This window comes from Schistocerca piceifrons, chromosome 2 (assembly GCF_021461385.2).
Source record: "Schistocerca piceifrons isolate TAMUIC-IGC-003096 chromosome 2, iqSchPice1.1, whole genome shotgun sequence".
In the NCBI taxonomy this organism is placed as follows: domain Eukaryota; kingdom Metazoa; phylum Arthropoda; class Insecta; order Orthoptera; family Acrididae; genus Schistocerca; species Schistocerca piceifrons.
The window spans coordinates 1,052,883,643-1,052,904,370 of NC_060139.1; the positions used below are offsets into that span (position 1 = coordinate 1,052,883,643).

General features: G+C 43.8%; 2 non-coding genes across 2 annotated transcripts; one reads left to right on the forward strand and one right to left on the reverse strand.

Annotated features, from left to right (window-relative positions):
• Positions 1–243: 243 nt before the first annotated feature.
• Positions 244–318, reverse strand: Trnat-ugu. The gene has a single exon. It is a non-coding gene; the product is annotated as a tRNA-Thr (tRNA).
• Positions 319–477: 159 nt separating this feature from the next.
• On the forward strand, positions 478–552 carry Trnat-ugu. Its single transcript has one exon. It is a non-coding gene; the product is annotated as a tRNA-Thr (tRNA).
• Positions 553–20,728: the final 20,176 nt, after the last annotated feature.

Here is a 20,728-nt window from a genome sequence, read left to right on the forward strand (position 1 = left end):
TTTACGGTGTGTGACGGAGACTCCTTTGTGTACGACTGTCACGTCCTCCCTCTCCTGTTCCAGTCGCGGTTAATTTGTCGGAGGGACGATGTTTGATAATCCTCTAAGTGAGCCTGATTCTCACCAATTTTACATCTACGGTCTTTTCGTGACGTATACGTAAGAAATGAAATGATAATTAAATAGACACCCTAGCTGCAAGCAGGCGTTGATACACTTCATTGGGGACATGTTGAAAATGTGTGCCCCGACCGGGACTCGAACCCGGGATCTCCTGCTTACATGGCAGACGCTCTATTCATCTGAGCCACCGCGGGCACTGAGGATAGTGCGTCTGCAAGGACTTATCCCTTGCACGCTCCCCGTGAGATCCACAATCCCAACATGTCCACAACACTACATTCGTAGTGCGCCTAATAGATGGATCTCACGGGGAGCGTGCAAGGGATAAGTCCCTGCAGACGCACTATGCTCTGTGCCCGTGGTGGCTCAGATGGATAGAGCGTCTGCCGTGTAAGCAGGAGATCCCGGGTTCGAGTCCCGGTCGGGGCACACATTTTCAACATGTCCCCAATGAAGTGTATCAGCGCCTGCTTGCAGCTAGGGTGTCTATTTAATTATCATTTCATTTCTAGCAAAGCTGCATGGTCATCCACGGTAACTGTTCTTCCGGGAACAGATACTACCGTCATATATAGTATACGTAAGAGGAAGCAATATATTGGTTAACTTTTTTGCGAACGTATTTTCTCTGAATTTTAACGGGAAACCACGCTGTCGTCCACAACGCCTTTCTTACAGTGTCTGCCACTGCAGCTGGCTGGCGTGAGGCTTTCGTGCTTGCTAAATGAACATATTACGAAACGAGCTGCTCTTCTTTGGATCTTCTGTGTTTCTTTTGTCAATCCTATGTGGTACTGATCTCAGACTGAGGAGTAATATTCATGTCCTGGTAGAACAAGGTTTTTGTAGGATACTTCCTTTGAGGGTGGGCTACACTTCCTGAGGATTCTTCCTATGAATCTCAGTGTGGTCCCTGTTTTATCTGCGATTAGTTTAGGTGGTCATTTCACTTTCAATCGCTATTTACTTTTACTCCCAGATATTTAATGGCTGTGACTGCTTCCAACGATCATTCTGCAAGCGCTTAATCATACGATAATAGGCCTTTCTGCCTGTTTATGCGCAGTACGTTACATTTATTTATGTTGCGGCTCAACTGTGAACTGCCTTCATTTCTGTACAATTTTCCACTATCTCTGTCCACGTGCAACATTTCAAGAATACCGTGTACATTCTCTGTAACTTTCAATTAGTTTTCTGCAGTGTCCTCGCAAATCTCAGCAACGAAGCTAATCCAGAGATGAGAGTTCAAAGGTATTAATGTCAGAAAGTCACATCACAATGATGCGCTCCATTTTTTTTCACGGAGACATGAATGTTTTTTCGTTCTGTAATAACGTAGACAAGTCCATGGTTTTGATCAGCACCTTATTCAACTAACTATTAGCTCCCCCATCTAATGCTAGGCTGCTGCTCAATAATGCTATCGGCTTGAGTTAAATCGCCATTCAGTTGACTTTGCCAGTGGTAACTGCCGATTAACTGTCACTAGAGTGAAGATGGCACCACAGAATCACTCACGCCAACCTTAAAGTGGTGTACTTCGTCTACGAAATTCGGAAAATGCCTATAGCTCTCCCTATAAAGGGCCCATTAAATCGAACGTAGCGAGATGGCGCCGTAGTCATCCCACTGGACTCGCATTCGGGAAGATTGCCTTTCGGACACCCCTCAAGCCATCTGAGATGGTTTCTATGATACAGACACGGTAAATTTCTCCCCACTCTTCCCCGGGTTCGAGCTTATGCTCCATCTCTAATAACATCATCTTCGGCGAGACAGTAATCTTCCCACGGGTAACTTTCCAAGTTTCTTAAAATTTCAGCTGTCTTAGACAGCTAGCTGCAGAGTAATTGGCTGTTCCTAGCTCACGGCCTTCCTTGTTACAGCTAACGACGTCTATCTAGTTGCTGCTGTATCCCTATTTCAGGGCGCCTTGCTGAATCTGGTATTTCGAGAGTTTCGATATTTGAGCTAAAGATATTCGTTGCGTCTTCCACCAATCAAGCGCTGATTCAGCAGACGCCGGCCTGGTGCTGTATCCTTGGGACGGTACGTTACGGCGTAGTACCATTTCGTTAGCTGCCAGTTTGTATCTATTACTTATTCTGTCGAACACTGAGTGAAATCAGCTTACGTTTCACAACAGCTACGTAGGATACAACATTATCGTCTTGTGTGCAAGCTATTCTAGGGTTTCAGCTTTGCTTTTGCTAAAAAAACAGTGTTCGTTTGCATCAAAGTACCGTGATTATTTCCCACTGCTACCCTTCTCCACGATCTCTGCATCATTACTGGCTACTCACAGAACTCAGCTACACCTGCAATCCGGCCTCTATCGGAAGTGGGTAGTCGTACCGCTGTCTATTCTATACGGCATTCTTAAAATTTCAAAAGTTGCATCTAAACATGTAAGCTGGCAAGTCAAGACATAATACATGAAATTAAAATTAGGGCTATGTTTCTGAGGTGTCCACTGCATATCACATCCATTTTTTGCAACGGAAGTTGACCTGCAGATAAGTCGAGGTACTTGAACAATGACCCTTCTCAAATAAGAATCCTAATATTACTGTAGCTTCTTTTAGAATTTATCGTCCGATATCTTGCCTTCTCTTTAAGAGATTACATCAGCTCATTTTGTTTTCCAGTAACCGAAAGGGTCGTTTTTATCAGGAAGTACTCCTGCTACGCGCACTGCGTTCTTTGGCTTTCAACTGAGAACGTTTCCATTAATGGTCTTATCTCGTTCAACGAGTGGTTTCTAGAAATAGCTCAAATTTGGAAGTGATATGAAATTTGTTGCAGATTGAAAATTTACCACTTTCAGCGCAAAAAAATGTGTACATTGGGAAGAGAAGCCGAAGAACTCCGATAATTACGTTGGTCTTTTCTTCGTAATAATTTTGCTACTAACAATGAATAGTTACTTTAATTGTTTTCTTTGCGTTCTATATTGCTTCCTTTGTAATGCCTGCAAGATTTTGTCGGTTTAAGAAAAGTAGCTAGATACGATGACGCAATTTTCTACGTAGGGGAGAGCGGGGCATGTTGAGACAAATTTCAGATTTTATTTTTTACATCTTTTGTTTTAATTGGAAAATTATGATATTATACTTCAATTAGTTGTGTACTTTTCTATGGTATTGACGCTTTGATTAACCACATATATCTCTCAAAATTAAAATATTTGTTTAATGCTGCAAAGTGTATCAATGTTCCCCACATGGGGGCAAGTTGATACTAGCGAGAGGCAAGATGATACAAATGTATAGATAATAAGCTAATTGACATTAAGGTAGCAAATAATCACTCAATAGATAATCTAAAACATTTATTAAGCAGAATATAGTACAAAGGTAACGTAAGACATATTAACTTATTTTAAACACACAGATCATGAGATTGTGTCCATAACCTACTCAGAATCACTGATTACAAAGTCAGATGTACAGTGAATACAAGTGTACATCTTACAGTCTTTACCACACTGTGTATGGGCCCATTCTTTGCAAGAAATGCACTGTATCCAGTCCTGACCTGGCTTGGATTTGGAGAATGGCTCCAAACACATGAGACAAGGTGTCGTTCTCTTCCTCAGACTCTGATGCAACCTTCATTTTATTCTTTGGGACGCATTTCTTTTTATTCACCTTGTTCTTCTCCTTAGTGTGACTCTCTATCATTTTAAAAAAGCCTTTTTTTTTGGCGTTTTCTGACTTGGCAACCATTTTAGCTTCCTTTTCTTTGGCTTCCTCTTCCAGCCTCTCCTTTACTGGTGTGCTAGTAAGGATAGCGGATTTTAAAGGTTTCTTCCCTTCTTTGAAATTTTTTCGCTCTCCAGCTTTAGGGTAGGGCGGAGGTCTTGAGGGCTTACAGTGAATACACCTAGAGAAACATCCTTACTTTTAGATGGAACTGCAGTTGTAGTCTCAGTTCGGTTCACTTTGGACTGTAGACCATCAGCGTTGCTTGTCACAGCCTGAGAAGTCTTGACGATGCTGTCTTGTGAAGTCATCTCTCTATCCGTGACTGCGCTGGACAAGAAGTCATCAACAGTAAACACTTCTCTGTTGTATGGCGCGATTCCTGTTGCTTGAAATACAGATATAATATTTGTAGGATTTATTGCTCTAGGTAGTGCCATCTTTACTACGCCAGGAATGTCGTAGATCGTTACAGTTTTCCCTGGGTTGTTGATCATCCAGTCGTCGACTGAAGCCAAGTAAAATTTCTTGGAAGGCTCATAAACTGACCTGTCAAGCGGTTGCAGAAGGTGGGAAGTGTGCGGGGGAAACGACAGCATGACGATACCATTTTCTTTGCAGAAGCTGAGCACTTCAGTAGATAAATGTGATTCATGGTTATCCAAAACCAACAAGCAGGGATTGCCCTTGGCAGATCTTACGTGGCCGTGAAAATGTGTAATGAACTTCAAAAACGATTCAGATGTGATCCATCCGGATGGGTACGAAGTTCCAATACATCCTGGTGGTCCGTTAATGATGAAGTGATCCTTGAAGAATACTCTTGGAAATATGAACATCGGAGGAACTGAGTTGCCGATGGCACTGACAGCCAATACCATAGTGACATTCTGCCGCCTTTCCGCTGACGTAGCTTACTTGGCGTACTCCTTTCTGAGCAACTATTTTGTTTGGTCTCTGAACTGTTTGCACACCGGTCTCTCGACATTCCAAATATCCTTAGGTTCAAATTTGTATTTATCTAAAGTACTCTTCAAATTGTCAAAAAATAGATCAACATTGGATTTATTAAAACTGGTAGCGCGACTAAGGCTCGTGGCCTCAGGGTCCCTGGTTGATAGTCGAGGGTGTCTTTTCATATATAAGCTAAACCGGTCCTTTGTAGCCATTTTATGGTTAATCCATGAATCAGGCAATGTAATGATATTCCTATTAGCCACAGCAAGTTCGTAAGCTAAAACTTTGATGTTTTGTGGTGTAAGTCCGTAGTAGATTTTAGAAGAGTATTATATACTGTTAGAGTTGAGATTCTAATTGGTCTGGAAAAATTTGTCTTGGTTTGGCATACCCCATTGTAACCATTTGACCTTGCGATTCATCTTTTTTTCTTACAAATCCAAACAATGTCATTTTGTCGATCTCGAAGGCTACAGCTGCTTTCCGTAAAGACATGGTTTTGGTATTGACGGCTTCATAGGCTTTCTCAAAGCTCTCATTTGGCACTTTCCCTCGATCTGTCTACCTGGTATAATTCCACACCATGTTTCTGCAAGAAAAGACAAAACTCTAAGTATTACAATATTGGGGTACGTTGATACGCTGTATCAATTTGCCCCAGCTACGCGTATCAACTCGCCCCATTGAATAAGTGTCTCTTAAGTCAAACTTAAGTCTCTAAAATATAAAGTCTAGAAAGATGAAACTATCATGAAATTCTTACCAAGAAACAGGCGTTTAACTGTGCCAACAGTGAACTTCCTGAAGAATATCCTCTTGCTGGTACGCCAACTCAAAGACACTAGCCAACAATTACTTTCTATTCATGAAAACACAATTTCAACAATAAAAACGCGTGTGGCACTGCGCCGCGGTAAACAACAGCCTCTACTCACTCATGTCCGCCCTGCGCATGCGTGTTAGCTCACAGTCCCATCTGTATCAACTTGCCCACGTATCAAATTGCTCCACTCTCCCCTATTTTAAGAAAATGGATAACTGTTCTCTGTCAGAAACAAAGCATTATTAAATAAATGGCAAACAGTGTAAGCGGACTCCACGTATCAACACTAGGAAAAAATACAACGTAAACATTTTTACAGAAATTGATCGTTTTAGAGTTATTAATTACAGAACAGAGGAAATTGGAAACACAGAACGTGCACCAAGCGATATGAAGATCTTTGTGGCTTATACATAAAGAGTTCCATACTATGCGCGATATGCAGAGAATCGTCCATGATTAGAGAATATGTCACATATCGCAGCTGCATGTGACTCTATAATGGGAGAGGTACCTTCATTTACTTCAATTTAATCTACATGCCCATTGGGTTCAATGGAGGAGTGGATATACTGTAATTGTTGCTCTGCCAGGCATGAATCTCTTTGCCAATAATCTCCTTCGCTGTTGTAGTCGAACCTCTGCTGCGTACAAAAAAAGAGTCCTATTAGGCGCAGATTTCGTTGCTCACAGACAGTTAGTGTACCACGCTGATGAATATTATCAGTCTTGATATTTGCAGACTTCCGTGCATTTCTGTACAATGAACAAAGTAAGAGCATATGGACTATCAGACCAATTGTGTGATTGGATTGAAGAGTTCCTAGATAACAGAACGCAGCATGTCATTCTCATTGGCGAGAAGTCTTCCGAAGTGAGAGTGATTTCGGGTGTGCCGCAGGGGAGTGTCGTAGGACCGTTGCTATTCACAATATACATAAATGACCTTGTAGATAACATCGGAAGTTCACTGAGGCTCTTTGAAGATGATGCTGTGGTGTATCGAGAGGTTGTAACAATGGAAAATTGTACTGAAATACAGGAGGATCTGCACCGAATTGACGCATGGTGCAGGGAATGGCAATTGAATCTCAATGTAGACAAGTGTAATGTGCTGCGAATACATAGAAAGATAGATCCCTTATCATTTAGCTACAATGCAGCAGGTCAGCAACTGGAAGCAGTTAATTACATAAATTATCTGGGAGTACGCATTAGGAGTGATTTAAAATGGAATGATCATAGAAAGTTGATCGTCGGTAAAGCAGATGTCAGACTGAGATTTATTGGAAGAATCCTAAGGAAATGCAATCCGAAAACAAAGGAAGTAGGTTACAGTACACTTATTCGCTCACTGCTTGAATACTGCTCAGCAGTGTGGAATCCGTACCAGATAGAGTTGATAGAAGAGATAGAGAAGATCCAACGGAGAGCAGCGCGCTTCGTTACAGGATCATTTTGTAATTGCGAAAGCGTTAAAGAGATGATAGATAATCTCCAGTGGAAGACTCTGCAGGAGAGACGCTCAGTAGCTCGGTACGGGCTTTTGTTGAAGTTTAGAGAACATACCTTCACCGAGGAGTCAAGCAGTATATTGCTCCCTCCTACGTATATCTCACGAAGAGACCACGAGGATAAAACCAGAGAGATTAGAGCCCACACAGAGGCATACCTACCATCTTTCTTTCCACGAACAATACGAGACTGGGATAGAAGGGAGAACCGACAGAAGTACTCAAAGTACCCTCCGCCACACACAGTCAGATGGCTTGCGGAGTATGGATGTAGATGTAGATGTCGGACACGCACCAAAGAACCCTACACCGATGGAACGATGTCACCGTATGTAGCCCGCCATCAGAATTCTGATTGGCTTAATGCGACCAAATACGATTCAGGCACAGGCCACATTTCCTGTGGACACACAGTATGTCACTTAACTGCAGTGGTTCCGTCGTCTTCTGTAGCCTTGTTATCGACGATCATAGGTGATTCTTCCAACATGAGGGACAGTTTTTCACCCGAAGGGGAAGAGGCTGCTCAGAACCCCTATTCACTCCTCTGCCCAATTTTGACGTTGTCCCTATCAGAATGACAAAACGATGTAAGCCTTCGTCCACCACACTTAATGACTTTTATTTAAATTCTAAGCAATGGCTAGGACCGAAGCTGGGGCCCCAAGAGCTTTGACTCGGTAGTCGGGACGCCAGCGCTGGGCGACTGTGGCCAGTCTCTTTATAAAGCATAACTAAAACTGCCACAATGGCTCCCCACCGTGCACTATGAATTACACATAGACGGGTCTTCAAAAAGGAAGTTAGACGTTATTATGGTGAGGCAACTTTCATTGATGGCTGCACTACACTTCAAAGTGAAACATATAAATTACACTAGTCTTTTAAAATAGTCACCAAATCTCTGTAAACAGCGGTCGGAATATTCTGTCAATCTTTCAGTTCCTCCACAATAGAAACTTACTCCTTGATCATGGAACCATTCGAGAATTGCTGTGTGAACATCCTCATCGTTGGTAAATTGCTTTCCTCCCGGATGTCCTTTCAGATTTCCGAAAAGATGAAAATCGCACTGGCACCATTTCACTGCGAGTGAACGCGAGAGCGATATTGCATTTGATCCATATAACGCCAGGATTTCACCGTGAATCGGTATGCAATTTAAGTGTTCTGACCATAATAATCGGACTGTGCCGTGTATTTCAAGTTACGAGTACGTTTCCAGTTGCCACACCATTTCCGTCGCACACTGCGATGTATCTCGTCTCTGTACCGCAGCATAACTGTATTTACAGGAAACCCGAAACATGTGCTCTCTTCTGATGATGCGCTACTGCTGTTCCGCGATGGTCTTAGCGTGGAACGACATATGTAACATAATTTCTGAAGTCCCTGCGCATTAGACAGGGCGTTTGATTCTTTTAGGGACAAACGAAATGGAAGAGTGGAGGACACTGAAATAAGCAAATAACCCTAATAAACATGGATCCGGGGACCAATTGTTTCCCCCCAGAGACGACGTTTAACAGCAGAGTACATGAACGTGTTATTAAAGAGTCTCTGAGCATCCAAACTACAGATTCCCAGTTGATAACAAACACATTACAGTACAACAAGTTTTCCGTATGGCCACACTTCATGTCAATGCATGCACGTCTCCACATTGGTACCCATACATACTTAAAAATCCCAGGCGAGTTCGGAATGTACTGAGAACTATCCACAATGCCTTGCCGGGACGCATTTCGTCGAGACTATCAACAGGGTTGCAATAGGCCAGTTGAAGCCGGGGGAGCTGGCAGGCCATGGAAGTCGCGAGCTACGGTCGATACACTTGCTGTCGACATGCTGTTCATCGGGAATAATGATACTATTAAGCGAGGGCAGTTTATTATTTTGTCATTTACGCCTCACTTGCCGTGTTTCGAATTAAATGTATCCTTAGACGTTAACACTGTTATAACAGTGGCATAACAGCACTTGACCAGACGACATATCGGAGAAACCACTGGTTTACTAAAATTATTTTCCTGTTTCAGTGCCCTCCACTGCCACTTTTCGTTTGTGCCTACAACCGTGAGAGTATTCAGTATGAGATCGACGTGCCTACATCAGTCTACCACTGAACCAATCTCTTCACTGCTACGGAAAAAAGGTTCCGTTTTTAAATATTACTTTTGCCGGAAAGATACGTTTCCGTCAGATCTCTGCAGGGAAACAGCTTTGATGCCGCCTTCTGGACAAACAACATCTCGTTCTTGCGGCGAAAGCAGCAATGAAGAAATTGGGCCCGTATGCTCGGTGCACTAATATTTGACAAGCTACTGTTGGTTTCTGGGAGGGGCGCGACAGATTTTATTTGACGTTCCGAACTCGGAATTTACTGTTCGCCGCGGACAAACATCCGTCCAAAGACCTGCTGCGGGATATCTGGCTCCAGATTTCTCTCCAAACGGCGGCGCTGTCTGAGCCCGCAGATAACCGCTGGAGCGCAGGCGCAGGTGCGGCACGCCCGGACAAGACACGTGTCGGTGGCGGCCCTCTGGAGGCTCCAGCGCGCGTCTCGAGCGGCAATGGGCTGTGGATTCGCGAATGCGTTGATGGAGCTTGGTTGTGAATTAATTAGTGGGTGATTGGTGCGCCTGTCTTTTGAGGTGACTTTTACCTCTATACAAAAATATGGAAAAACAAAAAACGCTAACACATTACCATGTCTAATAGGGCATAGCAAACCTGCTGACATTCAAAACAGTTTCCGGTCGTTTCGGAATGAGTAAATTCAGATCTTGTATGATTTTCAAGGGAATCTGATACGATTCTTCCTACAACATTTTTGCAAGTTCAGGTAACGAGGATAGAGATGCATAGCGAAACACGCACCCTTCTCTCGAATGCAGACCACAAAGGCTCGATAGTTTTGAGATCTGATGACTGTGGCGCTCAGAGGACCCGCGACGATTCATCCTGGTGCTCACAAAACAGTCCTGGACGATGCGAGATGGCAGAACGGGACCCCTGTTGTCTGGAATACAGCATCACCACTGGGGAACAAATGCTCTACCATGGGACGATCCAAACAGAAAAAATGACCGCATAACCTTGTTAGTAGCAGTGACGAATGGTTTTGAGATTCCAGCTCACCCAATAATTCCCACCTCGTGGAGCTCCTTTCGAATTGTTTTGTTGTAGAGAGGGTTCGCAAGTGTGACATTCAGTTTTGCAGTGCATTTTCCAGCTCTCGTCCTCTTATTTTTCGACACAATTATTTTCATTGAGCGTCCGTCACGATCACCCAATACACACTTTCCCCCGCGTTCTCATTTAGCCGATGATGTTTTCCTGCTTTCACTGTATGAGGTGTGCGTTTTCGATGTGATGCCTCTCAAAACACCAAACACTCCGGCTACCTTGCTTACGGAAGCACCCAGGTCGCGAGCACGAATTTGGCCGACCAGTGTGGCCGAGCGGTTCTAGGCGCTTCTACATCTACATCTACATCCATACTCCGCAAGCCACCTGAAGGTGTGTGGCGGAGGGTACCCTGAGTACCTCTATCGGTTCTCCCTTCTATTCCAGTCTCGTATTGTTCGTGTTCTGTGTGGGCTCTAATCTCTCTGATTTTATCCTCATTGTCTCTTCGCGAGATATACGTAGGAGGGAGCAATATTCTGCTTGACTCTTCGGTGAAGGTATGTTCTCTAAACTTTAACAAAAGCCCGTACCGAGCTACTGAGCATCTCTCCTGCAGAGTCTTCCACTGGAGTTTATTTATCATCTCCGTAACGCTTTCGCAATTACTAAATGATCCTGTAACGAAGCGCGCTGCTCTCCGTTGGATCTTCTCTATCTCTTCTATCAACTCTATCTGGTACGGATCCCACACTGCTGAGCAGTATTCAAGCAGTGGGCGAACAAGCGTACTGTAACCTACTTCCTTTGTTTTCGGATTGCATTTCCTTAGGATTCTTCTAGTGAATCTCAGTCTGACATCTGCTTTACCGACGATCAACTTTATATGATCATTCCATTTTAAATCACTCCTAATGCGTACTCCCAGATAATTTATGTAATTAACTGCTTCCAGTTGCTGACCTGCTATTTTGCAGCTAAATAATAAGGGATCTATCTTTCTATGTATTCGCAGCACATTACACTTGTCTACATTGAGATTCAATTGCCATTCCCTGCACCATGCGTCAATTCGGTGCAGATCCTCCTGTATTTCAGTACAATTTTCCATTGTTACAACCTCTCGATACACCACAGCATCACCGCATTACACCGCGCAAGCCTCAGTGAACTTCCGATGTCATCCACAAAGTCATTTATGTATATTGTGAATAGCAACGGTCCTATGACACTCCCCTGCGGCACACCTGAAATAACTCTCACTTCGGAAGACTTCTCTCCATTGAGAATGACATGCTGCGTTCTGTTATCTAGAAACTCTTCAATCCAATCACACAATTGGTCTGATAGTCCATATGCTCTTACTTTGTTCATTAAACGATTGTGGGGAACTGTATCGAACGCCTTGCGGAAGTCAAGAAACACGGCATCTACCTGGGAACCCGTGTCTATGGCCCTCTGAGTCTCGTGGACGAATAGCGCTAGCTGGGTTTCACACAACCGTCTTTTTCGAAACCCATGCTGATTCCTACAGGGTAGATTTCTAGTCTCCAGAAAAGTCATTATACTCGAACATAATACGTGTTCCAAAATTCTTTAACTGATCGACGTTAGAGATCTAGGTCTATAGTTGTGCACATCTGTCCGACGTCCCTTCTTGAAAACGGGGACGACCTGTGCCCTTTTCCAATAATTTGGAACGCTGCGCTCTTCTAGAGACCTACGGTACACCGCTGCAAGGAGGGGGGCAAGTTCCTTCGCGTACTCTGTGTAAAATCGAACTGGTATCCCATCAGGTCCAGCGGCCTTTCCTCTTTTGAGCGATTTTAAGTGTTTCTCTATCCCTCGATCGTCTATTTCGATATCTACCATTATGTCATCTGTACGACAATCTAGAGAAGGAACTACAGTGCAGTCTTCGTATGTGAAACAGCTTTGGAAAAAGACATTTAGTATTTCGGCCTTTAGTCTGTCATCCTCTGCTTCAGTATCATTTTGGTCACAGAGTGTCTGGACATTTTGTTTTGATCCACCTACTGCTTCAGTCTGGAACCGCGCAACCGCTACGATCGCAGGTTCGAATCCTGCCTCGGGCATGGATGTGTGTTAGGTTTAAATAGCTCTAAGTTCTAGGGGACTGATGACCTCCGATGTTAAGTCCCATAGTGCACAGAGCCATGTGAACTATTTTGAACCAACAATTTTCCCGCGTTCGAATTCACTTAGCTCCGATATAATACACTCAGAACTACACAGAACACTGTTCGGACCACGGCTGTCACTTGCAACATACTGAGGTCATCGCGCAGGGCCTTTTGGGGTCAAATACAACAGCGCAACCTGCAGGCTTAGCTAGCATCTGCATTTAGGTCCAAGGATGCCCTTCTCCTGGTATTTCCGTTTTTTTGTCCGACCCCTGTCTCCTTTCCGTTAATACTGACCGTTGCCGGAGTTTCTCGGTTTCTACTTAAAACGTAGGTCATGTGTGTACCTCTGCGAGGAGCTAAGCATTTTAACTGCATCGTCAATTTGCTAATAAAATTCCTTATAAATAAGGCATCAAATTTTGAGAATAGCGGATGTCCACATCGACAAATCTAGAGGAAAAAATGGCCCTCATTACTCCTTGTTAAGGCTTTCAGAGGCTCAGGAAGAGGTTCAATATGCAGCCGCAAAAATTTTCGATCGTTTGCCCAATAATACAAAATGTGTAACAGAGATGGCAAAACATGTTTTGTATCGAAAGTGAAATCATTTCTCCTTTCTATTCTACGGTCGAATTTTTTTGTTTAAAAATTCAGAGAGTGTAAAAGAAGAGCAAAAGATAAAACTGATTAAAAGAAATCTTGCAGAGGATCTTTGGAATATGTAACTAACCTACTAACGAATGTAAGTGTCACCGAAAGAGTTTGGGGATGGGAGATACGTGGCTGCTGCTGTAAGATCATGTGTAGTAATAAACTGTGAATAACTTATGTTTTCCATTATTAACTGTGATTAAAACAGCCGAGCTTTCTATGGATACCTCATTTGGTCACTTTCTAATGCTTTTTAAGAACAATAGTTCTTTATAGAGCAAATCAGAACGACTGGTCACAGTGTCAGTCTATAGCATCCAGTAAACACTGTGGCACCTGGGCTAGGTATCAGTCTGTCGACTGATTAGTTAACAAAGCTTTCTGCATTATTTCGGATCTGGCGCGCCACCACCACCGCCACCTTGCGACAACGACAATATCCTGCTGGAAAATGCCACCGCCGTCGAGGGAAACCCCAAACATGATGAGGTGCAGGTAATCCACATTAAGCCGGCCGCTGTGGCCGGGCGGTTCTAGGTGCTTCAGTCCGGAAATGCGCTGCTGCTGCGGTCGCAGGTTCGAATCCTGCCTCGGGTACGGATGTGCGTTCTGTCCTTCGGTTAGTTAAGTTTAAGTAGTTCTAAGTCTAGGGGTTGATGACATCAGATGTTAAGTTCCATAGTGATTAGAGCCATTTGAACCATTTGATCCACATTAATATCCATCTATTTCACATCTGTCACGGTGGCCAGGTGAATTTCCCCCATACTCTCCCGCAGGCCTCCATTCGTGGTGCGATGCACTTATGGGGCAGCCGTTTGTTGGATGACGGCGTATTCTGACTATGCTTGTTGATAACATTCTAACAATACTACCACTTGCAAAGCAGGTTGGAAATCAGATTAATAATGTTGCTCACGCAGCATATGTTCGCTTTATCGGGCAACAACAAAGTTATTGACTATGGATGGTATCGACAGAATAGAAACAATGAAGTCACTGTAAAAAAGTCATTGATTTTGGCACTTATCTTTAATGAATTCCCACGTAGATTTCGTCGAAGTTGTTATGGCTCATCTTGTTGATTCTAGCGTGATTCACTTTGACTGCTAGAAGGTCCAGATCTGTATTTTAGCAATATTTGAAGACCTAAGAAACGCGTTTTTCAGGAAATTCTTAATGATCAAACAATCCCAGATCAGAACAATGGTATGGTAGAAATAATTTTTGACGTGGTGTTCACGATCCACATTTTTATTAAACTTCTTGTAAATTCACAAATACTTCTTCTTAATTGTCACATCATCAAGAAAACAGTTTTGTATCAATATTCATGTATTTAATTTCCACTTTAACCAAACACAAGACTTGACTCTTCTTTTACAAAGCGAAATAACAACTTAACTTCCGCAAAGTGAAACAAACACTGCTCTGTGCGCATTCGTGCCGAAACGGTTACAAGTAAGTCAAAGTTTATGACAGTCTCACAGAAATGAATACACACAAGAACCATATCATTGTAATACATCGATACTTCGGAGTACCTATACATTAATAAAACCAAATGTGAATATTGTCACAAAAATATGCCTGTTACTTCGCAGAAAAGTAGTACGATATTAATGGTATCGAGAACTGGGGTTGGAGTGCCGTAATGGTCACGTAAGTAAAGAACCGTTACATTAATTTTGGTACTTATCTTGAATAGATTCCCACGTAGATTTCGTCGAAGTTGTTATGGCTCGAAACATTTCAGTATATATCGGCGATATTTTCTGCCCATATATAACGAGATATCGATATCGAAATGGCTATAACGAGTGGTGATATTTTTATTTTATGTTATATTTTTTGCAGTTTTTGGTAAATATCTGAAGTTGTTCTTTTGAAGTTGTAGTAAAACGTAATTTTACTTTCACTTTTTGAAGAAGCATCACTACTTTTTGAGCTTTCATCACGTCCAGTCTTTCTCTTTGAATGTATAGAGCAAATATAGGTGGCAGAAAAGAAGCAGTTCGATTGCATTGGGGACCGGGGAGGTGCGTGTGTGTGTGTGTGTGTGTGTGTGTGTGTGTGTCTGTGTGTGTGAATGGAATAACAAGATTTGCGACATAAAAGATGTAAATGTCGTGTGACTAGGGCCTCCCGTTGGGTAGACCGATTTGACGCCACTTCGGCGACTTGCGCATCGATGGGGATGAAATTATGATGATTAGGACAACACAACACCCAGTTCCTAAGCAAAGAAAATCCCCTACCCAGCCGGGAATCGAACCCGGGCCATTAAGATTGACATTCTGTCACGCTAACCACTTTTTCACTTTTTTATCTCATTTTTTGCTCGTTGCATCTGCTCGGGGCGGACGTCGTAAGACATTCTTTTAAGTTCGTTGTTGATCGTTTAACTCAGTTTTTTTTTTTTTTTACAGTGGGCAGCTAATCCTCTGACCGAACTCGCTGAGCTACCGTGCTCAGCTACCGGGGGACGGACATTTCCGACGTGAAGAAACAGCACACCCGTCGTGTTAAAAACTTTTTTTTAACGCAACTGCTGTCGTAATCGGCGCCGGTGCTACCAACAGGAGCAGCAGCGTTTAACTTCACCACGCAGTTTTGACACTACAACTGCTAGGTCGCTGGCGTTGGTAGAAATGAAAAAGAAAAAAGAAAAAAAAACAAGGAATTCGATATGAAGAGTTCTATATAAATCCGATATGTGACGAAACTGGACTACAGATTCCGGGCACCTTTTATTTTGCCACTTGCATGCAGTTACCATTATCAGAAAAGTAGTTATCACCAAGCGTGAACTTGCATCGTTATCCTCCTAGTTCTTGTTCTAAGGGGGATAGGCAGGCTGCTAGCTTGTTGATGTACAGAATAATAACAAATCAATACTTGAATATATCGCCCTTAAACTCGCAGTATTTTTATAAGGTACAGCAATACTATATTTTCATAGTCCGCTACGTAGATATTTTTCTGTAGATATACCATTACTGCTTTTCGATATAACGACGGGCAATAATATTCTTTTTTAAATATCGATATATCGGTTCACCGATATTTTTAAAAATACCAGCAATCCTAATCCGAACACGAACATCGACCTGCTGTAACAAGAAATATGAATCATCCGAATACGTGACACATTTCCTCTGCTCCATGGTAGAATTTCGACGATTCCGTACTCAATGCAGTCGTAAATAAAGCCCCATCTTCAACAATGAGTGCTGAACGACGTCCTCCGAAACATTTCCTCCGAAAATTTCCTGTCTGCACCAATATTGTTCTCTATCGTCAGATCTGCTTCAGATCGCCGCCTGTCCTATTTCAAAAAATTGTTCAAATATCTCTGAGCAATATGGGACTTAACATCTGAGGTCATCAGTCCCCTAGAACAGAACTACTTAAACCTAACTAACCTAAGGACATCACACTCATCCATTTCCGAGGCAGGATTCGAACTTGCGACCGTAGCAGCAGCGCGGTTCCGGACTGAAGCGCCTAGAACCGCTCGGCTCCTCCGGCTGGCGCTATTTTACAGCATGGGTAAGCCACCGACGTCATGAGGCCAAAATCTTGGGTAAACCTAAATAATAAAATAACATCATTAATAGGATAATTCTACATGATACGTGATATAAAGTACTGATATAAGCAAAAGTATCGGTTGAGAAGTATCGAGTAAAACAGTGGGCGTGTGGAGGTGAAGGTACCGTATACTGAGGGGTGTCGACATTCTCCCCTTGTCGCTGGCCGTGCCACTCAGGAATTGCATGGAGAAACTAATGGGCGAGACATGTACGACATTGAAAGGACGAATCTAGCTGTTCTTCCCGCGCTCATGTTGTGGACATACGAGTATTATTATCACCTCGCGAGCCCGCGCGGTTGGAAGGCGGTCGTAATGGAGCGGTCTGAGAGCCGCGGCTAGCGCAGCCGGAGAGTCTGCCGCAGACGGCGAGGCTGTGTTTGTACAGCCAGCGCGAGGGGCACACGGCCCGCGGCCTGGCCGGGTCGCATACATTAGCGCCCGCACTGGCCGCTCGCCACCAGTGGTCGTTCGAGAGCTGGGAGAAATTCATGCCGGTGCTTGCCAACACCGGGCACCGCGACTTCAGTCGGGCGACAGTGGCTTGCAGTGCTATAGTAGTAAATGCCTGCACGAATCTTCATCGCAGATTAAGAAAGATGGAAGGAAACTAGGGTTTAACGACTCGTCGACATTCACATCCACATCTGCAGGTAGGATATACCGGGTGTGGTGTCACCGCCAGACACCACACTTGCTAGGTTGTAGCTTTAAATCGGCCGCGATCCATTAGTACATGTCGGACCCGCGTGTCGCCACTGTTAGTGATCGCAGACCGAGCGCCACCACACGGCAGGTCTCGAGAGACGGACTAGCACTCGCCCCAGTTGTACGGACGACGTAGCTAGCGATGCACACTGACGAAGCCTCGCTCCTTTGCTGAGCAGATAGTTAGAATAGCCTTCAGCTAAGTCAATGGCTACGACCTAGCAAGGCGCCATTAGTAGTTTATTGCCTGAATCTACAGAGTCTCATTTGTATCGTCAATAGCGATGTACAACAAGGATGGATTAAAGTTAAGTATTCTAGCAGCTGCGTACTTTTCTTTATAGCATTCATTACGTATCCTGTTTCAGACCTATCTCTAGCCTGCGTGAGTTAACGCGTGCCTTTCGGCTACTTCCGAGTGGCGTGGCTGTTAACCTACGCCACAAAACCGGGTGATCAAAAAGTCAGTATAAATTTGAAAACTTAATAAACCACGGAATAATGTAGATAGAGAGGTAAAAATTGACACATATGTGTGGAATGACATGGGGTTTCATTAGAACAAAAAAAAAAAAAAAAAAAAAAAAAGAACAAGCAAACAACAAAGTATTGCTAGACGCGTGAAAGATCTCTTGCGCCTGTCGTTTGGTGATGATCGTGTGCTCAGCGACTACTTTCGTCATGCTTGGCCTCCCAGGTCCCCAGACATCAGTCCGTGCGATTATTGGCTTTGGGGTTACCCGAAGTCGCAAGTGTAAAAATGGTTGGTTGGTTGGTTGGGTTGGGGAAGACCAGACAGCTTTGTCATCGGTCTCATCGGATTAGGAAAGGATGGGGAAGGAAGTCGGCCGTGCCCTTTCAGAGGAACCATCCCGGCATTTGCCTGGATTGATGTAGGGAAATCACGGAAAACCTAAATCAGGATGGCCGGACGCGGGATTGAACCGTCGTCCTTCCGAATGCGAGTCCAGTGTCTAACCACTGCGCCACCTCGCTCGGTGTAAAAATGGTTCAAATAGCTCTGAGTACTATGGGACTTAACATCTATGGTCATCAGTCCCCTAGAACTTAGAACTACTTAAACTTAACTAACCTAAGGACATCACACAACACCCAGTCATCACGAGGCAGAGAAAATCCCTGACCCCGCCGGGAATCTAACCCGGGCGCGGGAAGCGAGAACGCTACCGCACGACCACAAGCTGCGGACTCGCAAGTGTATCGTGATCGACCGACATCTCTAGGGATGCTGAAAGACAACATCCGACGCCAATGCCTCACCATAACTCCGGACATGCTTTACAGTACTGTTAACAACATTATTCCTCAACTACTGCTATTGTTGATGAATGATGGTGGTCATATTGAGCATTTCCTGTAAAGAACATCATCTTTGCTTTGTCTTACTTTGTTATGCTAATTATTGCTATTCTGATCAGATGAAGCGCCATCTGTCGGACATTTTTTGAACTTTGGTATTTTTGTTTTTTTGTTTTAATAAAACCCCATGTGTCAATTTGTACCTCTCTATCTACATTATTCCGGGGTTTATTCAGTTCTCAAATTTATACTGACTTTATGATCGCCCGGTACTCTGCTTGACAGGCTACGGAACAACCGAAGATTGCTACGGAACGCCAGACCAATGGAAGTAAAAGGAAATGTAAAGGAACTGGCGTGTTAACTGCAGCGAAAGCTGTGCAGTAACGCTCTGCATGCACCCGAAATCTCATGCGATACGGTTTATGTCCCCCATCGATGAAGCCGGCTTTCGCCACAGAGGACGCGCGACACAGACAAACAGCGCACGCGTAGCGCAAACTGAACACACCGCCCATGTGCCGGCGGGGTCTCAAACACGTGAGCTCAGTGACTTTCCTGACCACCTGAAGTTCATCAGACGACCCTGCGCCGAAATATCACGGCAGCGAGTTGCAGACATTCGGAAGTTGGCCCGAAATTTTATAGAACTGGCGGAAAGATGTCTGGGCATTAAAATGCCGCCGCTTTCCAAGCTGTTTACGAAAACATAGCAGTGACTCTTTCTCTGCATCTGCTTGTAGGGAAATCCGTTGGCTTTTGTGCAACTCTCTTGGATGAAAAAGGGCGCTCTGTGATACTCTGGCTTAGGAAATACACAGAGTGGCCTTCTTGTGTGCCTACTGTCCCTGGGAAGTTCTGGGTGGAAAACGCCCAGAATATCTGTTATTGACTACTCAGCGCGTAACACTTGCAGGTGGCCATTCTTGGTACATTCCCAGAAGTGGAAAAACCATGAACTAAAATGCCAGAATTCAAAGGCGCTGCTCTTCCATCCAGCAAGTTTATGAGAAAACAAGATGTTGTGTACATAGTTCCACATAGTCACCACGTACACAACTTTCCCACCAGAGCGCGCCCCGCTATGCACAACAGCGCAGGCACAGCGCTCGTCCGTCTCCACACTACGAGATGGTGCTGCCTTAGAGACGGACCAAATTCTGCTTCCGCTGATTCGCGTATTAATATGTAACGCAGCCGATTAGATTGCTGCTAATGTAGAACCTTTTCTCCTCGCGGATCACACTCGCGCTGTGATACCTGAACGTGCGAGGTATTATAATGAGTGTACAGACCTCCGATTAGTCAGTCTGCATTTGTCTGCATTAGTCTGTACCAGTCTGTAAGAGTTCAACATTTGTCTGTACCAGTCTATAGTAAAAAAAATGGCTCTGAGCACTATGGGACTTAACATCTATGGTCATCAGTCCCCTATAACTTGGAACTACTTAAACCTAACTAACCTAAGGACATCACACAACACCCAGCCATCACGAGGCAGAGAAAATCCCTGACCCCGCCGGGAATCGAACCCGGGAACCCGGGCGTGGGAAGCGAGAACGCTACCGCACGACCACGAGATGCGGGCAGTCTATAGTCAAGTTTCAGTATGTGCTTAATAAGATTACCATATTCCTGTTCATAGCCATAAAGATAAATGTATGGACACTTTTGTCAAGTATACGAGATATATGTGAGAATAAGATTAACGTACCAATACCAAAGGAACTTCAGATTTTCAATTGTAAATAGCATCCAGAACCAAGTTAAGTAATTATTATGCTTGTTATTATTTTAGTAAAAGTGTGTGGGAATTAATCAAGTTCTGTTTAAAGTTGATCACCGTCAATCTGCTACTCTAAGCGTGCAAGTGGCATTTCTATCGTCTGACCTAACGGCAGAAGATAAACATGCCACGATAAGACCACGAGACATATTGTTGACACTCGCCTACTTGGTTCGACAAGTCAAATAATCTGATGGTGTGTGTACTGAAGGTCTTACTGTACGCACACCACACAACATGAAATGATTATACGTAGGTTGGAACTTAA